The 19,303-nt window shown below is 38.4% G+C and overlaps 1 non-coding gene across 1 annotated transcript; it reads right to left on the bottom strand.

Moving 5' to 3' along the window:
* Positions 1-3,557: 3,557 nt before the first annotated feature.
* On the bottom strand, positions 3,558-3,664 carry LOC122744945. Its single transcript, XR_006355274.1, has one exon. It is a non-coding gene; the product is annotated as a U6 spliceosomal RNA (small nuclear RNA).
* Positions 3,665-19,303: the final 15,639 nt, after the last annotated feature.

The raw sequence follows: 19,303 nt of genomic DNA, 5'->3' as shown, positions 1-19,303 counted from the left end.
TTTTAGTCCCTCCTTATCTCATGATGCTTTATCTGTTGCTTACAATAATGCCTAAGTCACCCCCATACATGACACCACTGCCCCCTCAAGGAATAGAATTTACCATTATTCAATTTCATGGCCAAACTTTTAGAAATAGCTGTCTACACAAATTCCCTCCATTTCCTCTCTTCTCACTCACTGTACAACCTGCAATTTGGGTTCTGACCTCATCATTCAATTGAAATGCTAAAGTTACCCAGGATCGCTTCCTTGCCAAATCCAATGGCTTTCTGTATTCATCCTTCTTGAGCTTTCTCTATCATTTGATACTATTAAACAATCCCTCCTCCTACTCTCTCTTCCTTTGGTTTGCATGACAATCTTCTCTCTTAGTTCTCCTATCTTTCTGATGACCCCTTCTCAGTGTCCTTTGCCATTTCGTCACCTGTGGCCTACCCCCTATGTGTGGGTATATCTGAAGACTTTGTCCCAGGCTTTCTCCCTTTCTCTCCCTCTTCTCCCCTCTCTCTTTTTCCTTCCTTGCCTTCTGTTTCCTCCCATGTGATCACATCCAAGAAACAACTCATAGAATTATAAATCTAGCAGGTTTCTCTGCTAAACTTAAGCTCTGTATCACCAAATAAGCAGTGGACCTTACCAATTATGTCACAGAAGCATATTAAACTCAAACAATCTGAAACCAGAACTCATCATTTTTCCACCAAAACTTTTCCCTCTTCATAACTTGTCTGTTTCTGTTTAGTCCATTACTATTCTTCTATTCACCCAGTTTTGAAGCCTTAGAGGAATCTTTGACTCTTATCTCTTCCTTTATCATACCTATCATGAAATAACATGCCACTTCTTATTTCTATTCCCACAATATCCCTCACATCTGTCCCATCCTTTCCAATTATAAGGTCACAAACCTAGTTCAATCAATCATCAAACATTTATTAAGTGCCTATTGTGTGCCAGAAACTATGCTAACTGCTGAGTATACAAAAAGAGACAAAAGAAAGTCCCTGCCCTTGAGCAACTTACAATCTAATGGGGAAAACAGCACACAAACATATACAAAGCAATTGATATACAGAATAAACAGGAAATAATTAAGAGTGGAGGCATTGGAGTTAAGAGATAGGGGGAAAGTCTTCAATAAACCTTGACTAGACTAAGTATCCTTCAAAGTGGTGTTCTTTCCCCATTTTCTCTCCTTTGCAATTACCCACTCACATATCAAAATGAAATTCCTGGGGCAGCTAGGTGGCACAGTGGATAAAGCACTGGCCCTGGATTCAGGAGTACCTGAGTTCAAAGCCAGCCTCAGACACTTGACACTTACTAGCTGTGTGACCCTGGGAAAGTCGCTTAACCTCCATTGCACCGCCAAAAAAAAAAAAAATGAAATTCCTAAAGCATGAGTCTGATTAAGGCCTGCTCAAGAACCTTCAGTAGCCCCTTATTACTTCTAGAATGAAATACAAATTCATTTTTTTTCCTCTTTTAAACTTTAAACCCACTTATAATCTAGGATTTTAAACCCACATTTCCAAATTAATTTTGCATTACACTTCTTCATTTTCAAGTAATCAATATTCAAGTCAAATTGGCCTCCTTCCTTAGGGGGAAGTTTAAGTGATACTATGGACTGTGTGGCATATTGTAGTACCTTCATTTTGTGTCACAAGAGCTCAGAGTTTAGAGAGACATCAAAAGATGTCTAGTCCTTCAGTATTTGAGCAATAATACCCTTCTACTAAATCTGCAACAAGGCATCTTCCAACCTTTACTTGAAAGCCAACAATGAAGGAGTATCATTTTCACTTGATTTGGCCCAATTATTTCTTGGATAGTTAGCACTCATTGTTAAGTGTTTTCTTACAGTAAGGTAACGAGCCTCTCTATAACGTCCACCTATTGTACTTCACTGTCTTTTGGGGACAAGCAGAACAAATATAATCCACATTACAAATGACAGTCCTCGGGGCAGCTAGATGGCGAAGTGGATAAAGCGCCGGCCCTGGAGTCAGGAATACCTGAGTTCAAATCCGGCCTCAGACACTTAACACTTACTAGCTGTGTGACCCTGGGCAAGTCACTTAACCCCAATTGCCTCACTAAAAAAACAAAAAACAAACAAAAAAAAAGAATAGCTAAGCAATTTAGTTTATCACCATATAATATTGCTGTTACTGTGTACACCTTTCCCTTGGTTCTGTTCACTTCACTTTGCATTAGTTCATATAAGTCTTTCCAGGTTTTTCTGAAATGATCCTGCTCACCATTTCTTTTTTTTCCTTAGTATTATTTTTTCCAGTTACATGTAAAGATAATTTAACATTGAGTTCCAAATTTTCTTCCTTCTCCTACCCAAGAAAGCAAGCAATCTGATATAGGTTATATATGTACAATCACATTAAACATATTTCCACATTAGTCATGTAGTGAAAGAAGAATCAGAACAAAAGAGGAAAATCTAAAAAAACAAACAACAAAAAAAAAGTAAAAATAGTATGGTTCAATCTGCATTCAGATTCCACAGTTCTTTTTATAGATATGGAGAGCATTTTCCATCATGAGTCCTTTGGAATTGTCTTGGATCCTTATATTGATGAGAAGAGCTAAGTCTGTCACAGTTTAATCATCACAAAATGTTGTTACTATGTATTGTGTTCTCTTGGTTCTGCTCACTTCACTAGCATCAGTCTACTTAAATCTTTCCAGGTTTTTCTGAAATCTGTCTGTTCATTTCCATAGCACAATTGTATTCCATTACATTCATGAACCACAACTTGTTCAGCCATTCCCCAGTTGATGGGCATCCCCTCAATTTCCAATTCCTTGCTACCACAAAGAACTTCTAGAAATATTTTTGTACATGGGGGTCCTTTTTCCTTTTTTATGAACTTTTTGGGATAGAGTTTTGGTAGTAGTATTACTGGGTCAAAGGTTATGTATAGCCCCATAGGCCTTTGAGCATAGTTTCAAATTGTTCTCAAGAATGGTTGGATCAGTTCACAACTCCACCAACAATACATTAATGTTCCAATTTTTCCACAGCTTCTCCAACATTTATTATTTTCCTTTTTGTCATAGTAGCCAATCTGGTAGGTCTGAGGTGGCACCTCAGAGTTGTTTTAATTTGCATTTCTCTCATAATTAGTGATTTAGAGCATTTTTTCATATGGAAATAGATAGATTTGATTTCTTCATCTGAAGACTGCCTGTTCATATCCTTTTTTTTTTTTTTTTTAGTGAGGCAATTGGGGTTAAGTGACTTGCCCAGGGTCACACAGCTAGTAAGTGTTAAGTGTCTAAGGCCGGATTTGAACTCAGGGAGTCCTGAATCCAGGGCCGGTGCTCTATCCACTGCGCCACTTAGCTGCCCCTGTTCATATCCTTTTACCATTTCTCAGTTGGGGAATGAAGCCTTTATCAGAAACACTGGCTATAAACTTGTTTCACAGCTTTCTGGTTTCCTTCTAATCTTGGCTTCATCGCTTCTGTTTGCACAAAACCTTTTTCAATTTAATGTAATCAGAATGATCCATTTTGCATTTCATAATATTCTCGAAAATATGGAATGGTTCATGAATTTGCATGTCATCCCCTCACAGGGGCCATTTTAATCTTCTCTGTATCATTCCAATTTTAGTATATGTGGTGCCAAAGCAAGCACCTCATCATTACTTTTTTGTTTGTTTTGTGTTTTTTTTGGTGGGGCAATGAGTTATAGCACAATTCTATTCCATCACAATCATATAACTTGTTCAGCCATTCCCCAATTAATGGGCATCCATTCAATTTCCAATTCTTCGCCATTACTAAAGGAGCTGCTATAAATATCTATGTACCTATAGGTCCTCCCCCCTCCTTTTTTAATGAAATCTCTTGGATGTAAACCCAATTGGTAGTATTGCTGAGTCAAAGAGTATGCATGGTTTCATTGCCTTTTGGGCATAGTTCCAAATTGCTGTCCAAAATGGCTGGATCAATTCACAACTCCACCAACAATGCATTAGTATCCCAATCTTTCCACTTCCACTCCAACATCTGTCATTTTCCTTTTCTGTCTTATTAGTCAATCTAATGAATGTGGGCTCATACCTCAGAGTAGTTTTATGTGTTTCTCTAATCAAAAGTGATTTAGAGCATTTTTCTTATGATTGTAGATAGCTTTGATTACTTCATCTAAAAACTTCCTGTTCCTAAGGTTTGATTACTTATCAATTAGGGAATGGCTCTTATTTTTTTTTTAATTTGACTCAGTTCTATAAATGACAAATGAGGCCTTTATCAGAAAAAAAAAAAACTTGTAAAATTTTTTTTCCATAGTTATGATTACTCTGTATTTCACTCCATCCTATTCCCCCCACCTTGTTTATCCTACTCTCTCTCTCCTTTCACCCTAATCCCTCCTCAAAAGTGTTTTACCTCTGTCTACCACCTCCTCCAATTTACCCTCCCTAATATCACCACCCCCTCCTATCCCCCTGCCATCTTCCCTGTAGGGTAAGTTAAACTTCTATACCCAACTGAGTATGTATGTAATTCCCTCTTTGAGGTAATTACAATGAGAAAGTTGAAATACCCCCTCATTTCTCCCATCTTCCCCTCCACTATAAAAGTTATTTCATACCTCTTTTATGTGACATAATTTGCCCCATTCTACCTCTTCCTTTCCTCTTCACTCCATGCATTTTTCCATTCCTTAATTTTATTTTTAAATATCATATCCAATCCATAGTCTTGCCCTCCATGTATTTTCCTTCTACCAGTCCTAATAATGAGAAAGTTCTGAGTTACAAATAGCATCTTCCCTCATAGGCATGTAAACAGTTTAACTTCATTGAATTCCTTATGATTTCTCTTTCCTATTTACCTATTTATGCTTCTCTTGAATCTGATATTTGAAAGTAAAATTATCAATTCAGCTCTGCTCTTTTCATTAGGATTGTTTGAAAATCCTCTATTTCATTGAATATTCATTTTCCCCCTAAATGATTATATGCAGTTTTGTTAGGTAGGTGATACTTGGTTGTAATTCTAGCTCCTTTACTCTGTGGAATGTCATAATCCAAGTCCTTTTTTCCTTTAAGGTATAAGCTGTTAAATCTTCTGTTATCCAGACTATGGCTCCAAGATATTTGAATGGTTTCTTTCTGGCTGCTTCCAATATTTTCTCCTTGAACTGGGAGCTCTGAAATTTGGCTATAATATTTATAGGAATTTTCATTTTGGGATCTTTCAGGAAGTTATCAGTAGATTTTTTTTTCAATTTCTATTTTGCCCTCAGGATCTAAGATATTGGGGCAGTTTTTCTTCATAATTTCTTGAAAGGCTCTCTAGGGATTTCCTTTGATCATGACTTTCTGGGAGTGCAATAATTTTTAAATTTTCTCTCCTGAATAAATTTTCCAGGTCAGTTGTTTTTCCCTTGAAACTTCACATTTTCTTCTATTTGTTCACTCTTTTGATTAAAAAAATATTGATATCTCATGAAGTCAGTAGCTCCCACTTGCCCAATTCCAATTTTTAAGGAATTACTTTTTTCAGTGAGCTTTAGTACCTCTGTTTCCATTTGACTAATTCTACTTTTTAAGGTGTTCTCTTCAGTGATTTTTTTCTACATATTTTTTTCCATTTGTCCAATTCTGCTTTTTAAGGAGTTCTTCTCTTCAATAGACTTTTGTGCCTCTTTTAACATTTGGATTATTTTATTTTTAAAGTATTTTCTTCAATATTTTTGTGCTTCCTTTACCAAGCTATTAACTATTTCCATGATTTTCTTGCACCACTCTCTTTTCCCAATTTTTCATCTACCTCTATTCTGTGATTTTTTAAATTCTTTTTGAGCTCTTCCAGGAATTATTTTTGGGGGCCTGAAACCAATTTATATATATTTTTTGAGGTTTCAGATATAACTGTTTGGACTTTGTTGCCTTCTTATGAGTTTGTTTTGATCTTCCTTGTCACCACACCAACTTTTCTTGGTCAGGTTCTTTTTTTTTTTTTTTTTGCTGGGCAGTGGGGGTTAAGTGACTTGCCCAGGGTCACACAGCTAGTAAGTATCAAGTGTCTGAGGCCGGATTTGAACTCAGGTCCTCCTCAATCCAGGGTCGGCACTTTATCCACTGTGCCACCTAGCTGCCCTGGTCAGGTTCTTTTTGCTGTTGTTGTTTGCTCATTTTCCAGCCTATTTCTTGACTTTTAACTTTACTTCAAAGTTGGGCTCTGCTCCAAGGGTAGAAGGGGCACTGTTCCAAGCTTCAAGTTTTGGTGTATTTTTTTCTGCTCTTTTCAGCACCAGTTAGGGAATGGGATTAGTAGTGGTCTGTAAGTTTTCAGTTCTTCCAAGGTAATATGATCTAAAGAGAAATGTGATCACTGCTCTCCTAGCCTCTGCTGTGATCTGTGAGCAACCAGAAGCACATTTTTTCCCTCTGGAACTTTGATCAGGGACTCCACTCTGCTGTAGCTACAAGGTCTGGTATGCTAGTGCTCTTTCTTGCCCAGGGTCTGTGACCTTGTATGTGCAATGCAACAGAGTCCTACACCCAGTGCTAGCAAAGGGTTCCCCTAATCTTCTTCTGACCAGTTGTCTACCTTTACCATCTGTGGACTGAGAGCTTCTGAAAATGCTGTCACTGATTTGGTCATCCCCAAGGACTGACTTGTTCTGCACTAGACTGTACTATACTCTCACCCCAGTGAGACAGACCTTTCCTGCCAACCTTCTAAATTTTCTTGGGTTGGAAAATTGTTTCACCCTGTTATTTTATTGGTTCTTCCATTCCAGAATTTATTTTGAGGCATTATTTTAACATTGTTTAGAAGAGAATTTTAGAGAACTCAGGTAAGTGTCTCTGCCTTCTATTCAGCCATTTTGGCTTTGCCCTGAAAAATAGACTTTATATAACATTTATTTATACCTCCCCTGTAAGATATATAGAGATATAGATAGATATAGATAGATATAGATATACTTTAATCCCTACTTTACAAATGAGAAAACTAAGACTGAGAGTTTAAGTGACTCACTCAAGGTCATGATTAAATTTGATTTTGAATAAGAGTTTGAATCCAGGGATTCTAACTCTAATTCCAATGTTCTTTCCACTACACCCTACCGGGATTCTCCTCCAAATAAGTGCTTTAGTAATTCTTGGATTGTTGTTGTTTAATTGAGTCTGACTCTTTGTGACCCCATTTGGGGGTTTCTTCCCAAAGATGCTATAACAGTTTGCCATTTCCTTCTCCAGCTCATTTAAAAGATGAGGAAACTATAGGCATCAGGGTAAAAGAACTTGTCCATGGTCGCATAGCTAGTACATGTCTTAGGCCAGATTTTAACTTGGGTCTTCCTGACTCCAGGTCTAGCACTCTATTCATTGCATGACCTAGATGCTCAATCCTTGGAAGGATCAGCTAATATGGTTCCATTTTCTCCCACATTTTAATTCTAAGTTACCTTCTTACAAATGTGTACCACTGTTAATAAAAAGGGATATGGAAGGAATGATTAAGGCAACACAATCTCCACTGCTGCAAAAATAAGTAAAAGTAAATACCATAATTAGAGCACTGTCATCTTCATAGCTGAAGAACAGTACTTTATACACACACACACACACACACACACACACACACACACACATATATATGTTCGTGTGTGTGTGTATATATATATACACATACACACCATATAAGTGTACATGGGAGATATAGATACAAACATATACACATTTATGTGTTTATATACATTTATGTATGTATATGTATGTATATATGTATGCATGTGTGTATATGTATAAACACAGGTCTGGTACAAAAGACCATGTGAGTGTATATGTCATTCCCAGAAAGGAAGCTCCCTCTATTAATGCAGGTAAACATTTTCTCTACAATGTATTTTATCAGAGTTGCCTGGAGCACTGCAACATTAAGAGTCTTGCCCAGAATCATACCACCAGTATATATGAGAGGCCAGTCTTGAACTATGACTTTCCTGATTCTAAGGAAAGTTTTTAACCTATTATGCCATGCTACCTCTCCATTATAATAAATAGGAAATGTAAATCCATACAGTTCAGAGTAAATGAGAGTAAACCCTATATCTCATAGATATCTAAACCATGCAACTTCTAAGTCCCTTACAATTATTAATTTAGCGTGTGAAAAAGAAAGAGTCTATCTAAGCCCAATGCTATCTTTTTGGAAATGAAGAAACTGAGGCCCAGAAAGGCTTAGAAAATCTCCAAAATGCCACAGTGATAGTTAAGAGAGAGATGGAATGTGAACCCAGTTTGCCCAACTCCAAATTCAGTCTTCTTTCCAATGCGCCGCACTGCCTGTTATAATAAATGGGAATTTCAAATTCAGAAAGTTCAGAGTAACTGAAAATAAACCCTAAGCTTCATCATATTTTACTCCATCCAACTTCTAAGGCATTTCTTTCCTTCTATGTCCTTCCAGTTTGCTAGTTATTATTAAAATATTTTCAATGAAAATCCTTGTTTCACCATTCATTGACCTATGTGAAATCACAGTTTGGCCTGTGCATGAAAGCCATATATTCACTGAAATTCATATGAAAAATGGCAGAGGAGAGAAAAATGTTGGCACCTCCATAACTCCTTTGGGGAAAATCATCTTCTGAACAAGTTAAGCAGCTGCTCAGATCATCAATACATAGATCAAACAGTTCCCACAAGAATATGTATTAATCGCATCCGATGGCATCAGCAGAGATTAGAAAGGGTCAACCCCCAAAAGTTGAATGGAGTCTGCTCCAAGCCAGACAGAAATGGTTTGCTTCTCTTAGGGCCCCAAGCTCAGATCACTTTTCTTTGCACTAATCTGTGAGGAGCAGCGAGTTCACACACCAAGAATGCATAGTAATAACCACAACAAGGGCACAGGCAACTGCAGACATGGAAAGTCTGTGTATGACTGCCTGAAAAAGACAGCTCTGGGCACTGGGCTCTGGAGTTTCTGACTCACTCTCTCCAGGAGCCTCTGAGCACTACATTGGAATTCTATCACTCTCCTCTGTTCCCCCCAGAAACATGGGATTTCTTAATGGTATTCATGGACTGGCCCTTGGGGACCCTACACTGTCTCATTGTCCAGACAGGATGTCCATCTTATTGCATTATGTTCTAGCCTCTCACATCTCACACACAGACACAATGGACAAATATACAGCTGTGACCTCCCCACGAGAATCGTGGGAGGGAATGAGCTGAGTAAGGAAAGGATTGCCTTATGGCCGATAACCATGAGATCATACTATGAGGGTTTTCCACATCCCTGAAAATCATCTATTCAGAGGGCTGACTCCCTCCCCCAGTATGGTAAGGGCTTAACCTTGGAGGTAATGTAACTTTGTCCAAGATCTATTGGGGAAAAAATCTCTCTTTTTTTTTTGGTTTGTTTTTAACAGGGAAATTAAAAAAAAAAAAACTTTTAAAGAAATAGCAACTGACTAGCTAGCATACAAGCCCCAGGCCCTGGCTGCTATTATAAGTTTGTCCCAACATAACCAACCTCAAGATTTACACCATGGCAGACAGTTGTAGACAATAAACTTCTTGGTAAATAAAAATCAAAGGCTCACTTTCTTAGAAGAAGGGGTTACATCCATAAGTCATCCATATACTAGTGATATAGGCCAAGGATGCCAGTTCCTTTGAATGGATTCATATGGCCAAACACCAGGGATATTCAGAAGAGGAATCATAGGTTACTATCCCCCTATCTGGCTGGTAATTAAAAACATATATCTTGAGCTTCAACCCATACATGAATCCTTTCTTCAAAATCCCTAACAAGTGGTTACCCAATTTCTACTTGAAGAAATCTAATGATGAGAAATTTGTTACATCCTGAAATATTCAATTCTAAGTTTAATCCCTTTTATACTTTAATAATGTTAGTTTTTGTATTCCTAGGACCTCACACACAATAAAAATGTAATAAAAGCTTTTGTTCTTAATTGACTAGTTGGTAAATGCCTAAAGACAGGTATCATATCCCTCCCTCTCCCAAATCTTCTCTTCCCCAGGGCAAATATCCCCATTTCCTTCAAGTGATTAATGGGATTTATTTGTATTCCACTTCTAGCCCGACTCCAATTTTGTTAATGTCTATGCTAAAATGTGTTGACCAGGGCTGAGCACAACACTCTCTTCATGACTTCTGGGAGAAAAAGTTGTAACAGGAACAGATAAACTAAAGTAGAATATTTTGTGAGCTCTAATGGAGGTCATATTAGGAATAGATAAGGCTCTTCATGCTAGAATTTTGCCAGGAATTGAAAAACTATTTCAAGTCCATTGTAGCTCCAGGACATCTGATTTAACTCCTGACCATGCTCCATTCCTCTGGAGTTGCTAGGGGAAGACTAGAAGGAAAAAGAGGTGAGTTTGAAACTGTCTTTAAGGTTCAAGGATTCTTTTTTGCTGTACCTGGATTGGACAAGCCATATGATGCCATATGGTTATATGACCAGAAGAGTTAGTGTCAGAAGAGAGTTTGGAGATCATCTAGTCCCACCACATCATCTTATAATGAGGAAACTGAGGCACAGAGAGAATTGGGTCTCTGAAAGTAATAGAGCTATTAAAGTAACAGAATTCAACTATAGATACTTTGACTAGAAGCTGTGAGGGTTTTTTCCCCTATACCACCTGAAATTTGGTCTAAATTCATGACAGGATATTTTCCCCATAATCCTAGGGTCTGGATAAGCCTGGAATAAGCAGAGGCACAAGGGGAACAGACTTAGGATATCCTCTGTCTTCCTCATCATCCTACACCAAGGGAGCCTTTCTTCATTTTTATTAGCCGGCATCATACCAGGAATTCTGCATTTATTTCTTCAACCTCACATGTCTAAGTCCCAAGTCACTCCTTTGAAGTTTATAGTTCTTTGCCCTGTTCTTTGTTATGATTCCTTGCACCCTCCGACATCTTAGATTTATTTGGGTGGGTGATGGTCTCCTTTCTAAACTAACCATTTGCAGATGTTGGGGCTGTCCAAAAAGTTACAAAAATCTGCCCTCCTGAATTTTCATCCATGTCTGAGCATTCATTTAGTGTGAGCATTTGCACATCTCTAAGAGAGTTGTTAAAGGCCAGGTCTGTCACTGATATCAAATCAAGAGGACCTGCTTTTGCCTCTAAAGAATGGAATAGAGTTTAAATTGACAAGGACAAACCAGAGAATCCAGTGGATGGTGAGAGTTAAAAGGATCAAGCATAAATGCAAACACTAAGGGGAAAGAGTCAGTGACACAGATGTGAGGTGAAGAATGACTGTCTCCCCATGGTATTTTAGCTCAAGGGATAATCTCTAATTTATTCTTTGTCTTTTCTGTCTCATTTAGGGCATCTGAGAGTGCTTTGCCCACTGATTTCTCCCCATCTTCCAAGAATTTCTATTTTGTGAACAATTCATAGCTAAGAATGACAAAGGAGCCAGAATCTTCAATACTTTAGGGACATCAGAACAACAATAACTTAGTGGTAAGGTTCTCACTAAAATGCTTCACAAGAGCCTCCAAACATCCTGTCCAAACTCCATTGAGTAGAAAATTGCTTGTCATTTCCAGATGATCACCAAGATCCTCTCCAGCCATAACATTTCAGTCCCAGGAGATGAATAGCTGAGGAGGGAGACTTCTAATACCAACGGGGCCAGTGAGAGGAATTACCCCATCAATAAATATTCACCCCTTAGTGAAATAATCTCCTGGTAGGTCTTCCCAACATGGCCTATCAATTAAAGATAGAAGCATTTTGAGCATCTGAGCACATTCCCTTAATTAGTACCCTTTGTGTTCCATGTGTGGGGTAAAAATCTTATCTGAAACCTGAATCTTTAGGAATCTTTCAGTGGGTCTAATGTTATTAAAAGAAGAAGATCCCTTACATCATCCCAGATTTATAACCCCACGTTCTCAAATACTGGATAAAGAAATAAGATCATAGGATTTGAAACCGTAAAGGACTTTAGACATCTCCTAGTATAATGATGTCATTTTTAGAGATAAGGAAGCTTAGGCTCAGAGTATGTGTTTGCCCATGGTCACATTGGTATGAGCATAAGAGGAAGGATTTGAACTGAGGTACTCTGACTTCATGGGGGGCTGGGGGGCTCAGTGGATAGAGTGCCAGTCCTGGATTCAAGAAGACTGATCATCTTTTTTTTTTTTTTGGTGAGGCAGTTGGGGTTAAGTGACTTGCCCAGGGTCACACAGCTAGTAAGTGTCAAGTGTCTGAGGCCAGATTTGAACTCAGGTACTCCTGAATTCAGGGCTGGTGCTCTATCCACTGTGCCCCCTAGTTGCCCCCAAGACTGATCTTCTTGAGTTCAAATCTGATCTTAAACACTGACTAGCTGGTTGACCCTGGGCAAACCATTTGACCCCTTTTGCCTCTGTTTCTTCATCTGTAAAGTGAATTGGGAAAGGAAATAGCAAGAAACCCCAAGTGGGATCACAAAGAGTCAGACACTGAAAATCCACTGAAAACAGCTGAACATTGACTCCAAAATCAGTATTTTTTCCACTATATCAAAGGATCTCTGACTTTATATTTAGTGTTCTTTCTCCACTATCCTGCTTCTATTGCATCTTTTCCTCTAGGAGGCCATCCTGAGGGGGGAAAAAGGCAACACATTGGGCTTCTGTAATTGTATAAAGTTAGTAGCTTTCATGTGGATTTCAGTAGAAGAATTTTAAAGAGATTCCCCAAGTTCATATGAAAGCCACTAGCTTTACAAGACTATAGAAGCTGAATGTGTGGTTATATCACATGACTTGAAGCAGGAGAACAATAGTAGATAAGCTCAATGGAAGTAATATATGCCAAGATCCTAATAACAACTCTCATCATTCAATCAAAACTGTAGTCTTCAAAGTTACTAATGATCTCTTCATTGCCAAATCTAATCAGTCCTCATTCTTCTTTTCCTCTTTGCAGTATTTGGCACTGTGGATCAATTCCTTCTTCTAAATATTCTCTCCACTCTAAATTTTTGTTATACACCTCTCTCCTGCTTCTCCTCTTACCATCCTGACTGCTCCTCAGTGTCCTTTACTGGTTCTTCATCAGTGGCGTGCTCCTTACCTGTCAGTGTCTCCAAGGCTGTTTGGGTCCTCTACTCTTCGCCTGTCTTGCTTGGTGATCCCATCAAGTTCAATGGACTCAATAATCATTTCTTCAGAAATAACTCCCAGTTCTGTTTATCCAGCCCCATCCTCTCTTCTGAACTACACTGTCTTTTGGACATATATGTGCCATATCTAAACTCAATATCCAAAACAAAATATTTTCTATTTTCCCAAAAATTTGTCTCTCTTACAAATTTACCTATTGGAAAATGAACTCCTTGAAGACATAAACTGTCTTTTGCCTTTTTAACTGTCTTTTGTCTTTTGTTTGTATCTCCAGAATTTAGCCCAGTACCTAGCTCATGGTAGGTGCTTAATAAGTGCTTATTGACTATTGCTACTAAGAGAACCCAGATATCCAAAAGCACAACTTTGGTTATATCTTCCAATATTGCATCACAAACTTCCTATTGTACATTTCAAACTAGATACCCTTTAGTCCCCTCAAACTCAACATGTCCAAAGGATAACACGCAATCTTCTGAACTTTCCTATTACTATTTTATTACAGTATTATTTTATTTTTCAAAATTTGTGTAACAATTTTTATTCATGTAACAATTATTATAAATTTATCCCTCCTACTACAACCCAATTAAGAAAAAAATTAAATCCCTCAAAATAGCTATGAAGTTGAACAAAATAAATCCCCATGTTAGCCATGTCTGAAAATGTCTCTGCATTTTAAGTTCATTACCTTTCTGTCAGGAGGTAAGCAAAATATTTTATTTTAATTCTTGTGGTTTATTTTTAAGTCAATCAGAGTTCTAAAATCTTTCAAGGTTGTTTTTTTGAATAACATTATCATCAATGTGTAAATTGTTTTCCTAGTTCTGCTTACTTCTCTCTACATGAATGTTGAGACTACTACCCTCCTTTTAGTAAACCAAGTTCTCAACCTTGGTGTCTTCCTTGACCGACCCCACTCTTACCCCACATATCTAATAAGTTGCCAAATCTTATCATTTCTATCTCCACAGCAACTGTCATATGACCTTCTCTCCTCTCATATAGGAACCATACAGGGCCTTAGCACCTCCTACCAATATTTTTTTTTTTTGTGAGGCAGTTGGGGTTAAGTGACTTGCCCATGGTCACACAGCTAGTAAGTGTCAAGTGTCTGAGGACAGATTTGAACTCAGGCACTCCTGAATCCAGGGCCGGTGCTTTACCACCCCTCCTACCAATATTAATTCAATAGCCTCTTAATTGTTCTCCCTGCCTCTAGCCTCTTCCTACTCCAACACATCCTGGCAAAGCAAATTTCCTTGAAGCATCGTTCTTCCTATCTCTGCTGTAGTCTGCTGGAACTAACTCTGGTTGGTCCCATGGTAATTTAGATCCAATATTGGAATGAAATGAGACATGTGTAGGTCCTTCAACAAATAGCAAAAAGACATTTCTTTAGCAATATCATAGAAAGGATATCCCACAAAGATACAGCACTCAACTCTGATAGACACTCTCCCTTTAACCTCTATACTAAAACTCAAGTGATCTGATCAGAAGGTGCCAACTCTCAAATCTGAGACTATAGCAAATGGACTTTTTGGTGGTCAGGAAAACACATCAACACAATCTGAAACCAATGGGAAACTGAAGCAGCTAAAATATGTCTTGACCCATAGTCCCTTTGGTTAGTCAAGCCTTGAAAACAATCCCCTTGTCTTTTAGGGAAAAAATAGCCTAACCTACTTGTGGATGAGGGGAGGGACTCTGATAGATATTGATCTTGTCCCAATACCACTCTTTCAATAAATTCTGTTGTCATCCTTTTGCCTTCAGGATCTCATAAAAAAGTACTTCACTTAAAATTTAAAGACCTTCATACCTTGGCCCCTTCCAACTTTTCCACTTTTAGTATACTTTACTCCCCTTGATATATATTGCGGTCCTACTACTCTTACTCAGTTCTTCCTCCCCCTATACAAACTCTATCTCTTCTCCCTTTGGCTTTGCAGTAGCTGTCCCCCATGCCTGGAATGCTCTTGCTTTCACCAAGACTCAGTTCAAATCACATCTCTGCAGGAGATCTTTTAAAGTCCCCCAAGCTATGACTAATGCTTTCCCCTCTGAGATTAAATTCCATCTATTCTTTATATATCTTCCGTGTACCCAGTTATTTACATTGTGTCTCTTCCATTAGAGTGCAAGCTCCCTAAGAGCAAAGACTATGTTTTTATTTTTCTTTGTACCCCAGCACTTAGCGCAGTGCCTGATACATAATAAGTACTTAATAAATGCTTGGTCATTGACTGACTAACTTGTTTCCACAATGTTTGGGGTTTTTGGGGGAGGTGAGGCAATTGGGGTTAAGTGACTTGCCCAGAGTCACACCGCTAATAAGTGTCAAGTGTCTGAGGTCAAATTTGAACTCAGGTCGTCCTGACTCCAGAGCTAGTACTCTATCCACTGAGCCACCTAGCTGCCCCTCCACAATGTTTTAATGTTCACAGAGTCCTATTTTAACAATTGCCAGCTACAGTAGGTTGTGGAAGTATTATCAGCCTCATTCCTCATAAAAGGAAACTGAGGCTCAGAGAGTTCAAGAGACATACTTAGTGAAAATCTCGTACCAAGTGAATGAAATAAAAGAAGCAAATTGAGTCAATTTACTTGGGTAAATTTATGGGGTTGATCAATTTGGGATTCAAATTCAAGTCTATCTTGATTTGAAGTCCAGCACCATTTTCATTGTACCCATGTACTTTTCTAAATCAGTATCCTAATCTATATCCTTTTGATGATCACCCTTTTTGTGACAGATAATCTCTCTACTCTGTCTTGATCTCTTTGTGAGAGTAGCCAATATACCTTCCTTCATCTGATTCTAAGCACCTCTATACTTTGCCAGCAATCTACCACTACTAGCTGTGTCTTGTCAGTAGAAGGGAATTAGACCATCTGAGCTTATCCCATTTGGTTGTGAACATTATTTCTTCTCCTATCTCCAAATCACACCTTTAGACACTCAAAGTATTTTCCACCCTCATGAAAGAGACAGCATTTTAGAGTATGCTGAACATGGAGTCATAAAGACCTGGATTCAAATCCTACCTCAGATGCTACCTATGTGACTGTGGTCAAGTCATAACTTCTTTAGGCCCCAGGTTCAGCTCTAAAATGGGATTTTAAATGGTTGTGTCTTTCTTACACAGTTGCTGTGAGTATCATAAGAAAATAATGTATGCAAAGTGCACATTGTAAAACTGCAAATTCTTTCCAGATGTGAACTTTATTACCTTCATAGGAGAAGAAGACTTAGGGCATTTTCACTGACTGTCCCTAATGCCTGGAATGCTCTTTCCTCAATTCTAGCTCCTGACTTCCTTCAAATCCCTGAATTCTACTTTTTACAGAAAGCATTTCCTGATCCCCCTTAATGGCAATGCCTTCAGGCTGTTGATTATCTCTTATTTAGCCTGTATATATCTTGTTTGTAGATGGTGTTTGCATGATATACCCTCCATGAGATTGGGAGCTGCTTGACAGCATGGTCTGCCTTATGTTTTTCTGTTTCTCAAGTGCTTAGCACAAAGCCTGGCAAATTCTAAGAGCTTAATGAATGTTCATTGACTGACTAACTAGATCTACAGAAGGAAGCAACTGCAACAAAATCACTCTGGCCTGAATCGATCTATTTTACTTCTTTCTTATGTCATGAAGGAATTGTTTTCAACCAGGATCTCAACCATCTTTGTATTGCAAGAGGCAGAGATGTAATTCCAGCTGTGCTAATAAAATGAAAACCTCAACTACTTTCCCTCTGGTCTTTCCACCATAGGACACTGACTCTATTGCAGATTCTTTTTGACTGATGAAAATTAAAGCTTCCTATAAAAACAAAGAAGTAGAAGGGTAGCATTTCGAAAGGCAGAGGTGATGGGAACAACAATCGCTTGAGATAAAAAAAGCAAGATGAATTAAGTAAATGAGTATCCTCATTGGTGGAGTAAATGTGGCTGAAAGGATAAGTCAGGGACAGATTGTAAAGAGACTTGAATGTCAGATCTCTGGGATAAGACAGAAACTTTTTAGCCTGATAATTCTAGGATCAAAGATAAATTCTGCTATTTGGCTTTTAAAGCCTTTCATAATCTCACCCCTTCCTACCTTTTCAGTCTTCTTACACATTATTTCCCCTTTCACATACTTTACGATCTAGCGACACTTGCTCCTTGCTGTTCCTTTCACATAATACTACAGCTATCAGCTCCAGGTACCATCTCTGACTGTCTCTTGTGCCTGGAATGCTCTCTCCATTCTCATCTCTGTCTGCTGGCTTCTCTCGAGTCTCAGCTAAAATTCTATCTTGGGGAGCAGCTAGGTGGCGCAGTGGATAAAGCACCAGCCCTGAATTCAGGAGTACCTGAGTTCAAATCTGGCCTCAGACACTTGATACTTACTAGCTGTGTGACCCTGGGCAAGTCACTTAACCCCTCATTGCCTTGCAAAAAAAAAAAAAAAATCCTATCTTGGTCTTTCTTAATGGGAGTGCCTTCACTTTGAAATTATTTCCTATTAATCCTGTCCATAACTTCTTTGTACATATTTGTTTGTCTCTCCTGTTAAATTGGTAGTTCTTCCAGGAAAAGGAATGAAAGTAGACTTAATGCTTAGTACAGTGCCTGGCGCATTGTAAGCCCTTAATAAACACTTTTTACTTGAAGGCCTTCCACAGTCTGGTATTCTATGCTTTGGCCGCACCCTGTCCTTGCTTCTATGCATTCACTCAAGCCATTTCCCAGATACTTCATCCTCATTTATACCTTTCAGGGTTTGAATTTCCTTATTTAACCATAGGTAATGGCCAAAGTAGTGGCTTAAGGAGATTCTTCTGTTAGCATATACAAGATGAATTAGAAGAGAAGAGAATGAAAGCAAGCAGGCAAGTTAAGTTATTAAATCACCCAGAGAAAGGTGATAAGAACTTGCTATCAGGACAAAAAGAGGAAGAACAGTCTCCTTGAACTGTATCCTTTCCCCATACCATGTAAGCTCTTTCTTCTAAGTTTTCAATGTTCTATTATTCTTCCTTCAAAAGAAAATTTTTCTCAAAAAGGATCTGTAATTCACTCACAATGAACTACAAAGGGTTGATGAGAACTTCCTAAGGGAATTTGAATTTTACTTGGGACAAAAAAACTTTAAGCTAAAGCAATTAACTTCCTACCTTAGTATTTCATCTACCAGCTGGTGGGGTGAAAAACGGTTTTTGAAACAAAAAGACCTTCCCCATGATCCTGAAATCAAGCCAAGGAAGGAAAAAAAAGTATGTGCCTTATATGGCTCTCTATGTTACTCAGAATTTCTAATAAAATCAGGTCAATGAAATGTATTTGGAATCCTTGCTTCTCAAATACTTAATGCTTCAAAATACGGTCAGTGGTTATCAAACACGGCCGTCTATGGGAACTGCCAAGGGAAATTTCTCACTTAACCATAGACAAAGACAACAACGTGACTTTAAGGATTTGGCCACATCTCAGCTGTTTTAATATGCCTATGAAAGGATCCATTAAGTCATCGCTCTGGTATATGCAACAAGCTTCTATTGTGTTTTTACTCAATCTGATAAATCATGTGCACAGATGTCTCAGCTGCTGCCTTTACACAAAGCGGATAAGGTGACGTCATTGACCCATTCTGCCACCTTTGAAAAGGGATGGCCTAGTACTCATACATAGTACTCAGGACTAGTCATCTAAGAACCCAAGCATTTGTGGGATTGCAAGAGGATTCAGCAAGGGACCTTAGAGGACTTTTTTTTTTCCAGTTGTGCAACAGGCTGAGAAGCTGGCTTCTTCCCACCCCCAAGTCCAGGAATTTCTGCCTAAGTCATGACAAAAGAACAGAGTGACTTGGCTAAAAATAACTTTTTTCAATTTGTTGTTGAAAACTTCCAGATGTTAGGCGCATTGTATGTGTGATGCACAGATTTGTGTTCCGAGTACAGATAAGTTTCTGAATGAGCTGCCTTCCCAAATCTAGCAATTTAGACACTGGGAGAAATTTAGCTCACCATTTTGCTATGAAGTTAGATTTCCATCCTTATTTCCCGTCCCTTCAACCCACTCCCTACATCCAGTCTCCCCTCCCCAACCCCCCCCCAAAAAAAAACCACAGCAACCTTTTAGCAA

This window comes from Dromiciops gliroides, chromosome 2 (genome assembly GCF_019393635.1).
Source record: "Dromiciops gliroides isolate mDroGli1 chromosome 2, mDroGli1.pri, whole genome shotgun sequence".
Taxonomy (NCBI): Eukaryota; Metazoa; Chordata; class Mammalia; order Microbiotheria; family Microbiotheriidae; genus Dromiciops; species Dromiciops gliroides.
This window is presented reverse-complemented; position numbering and strand designations above follow the sequence as displayed.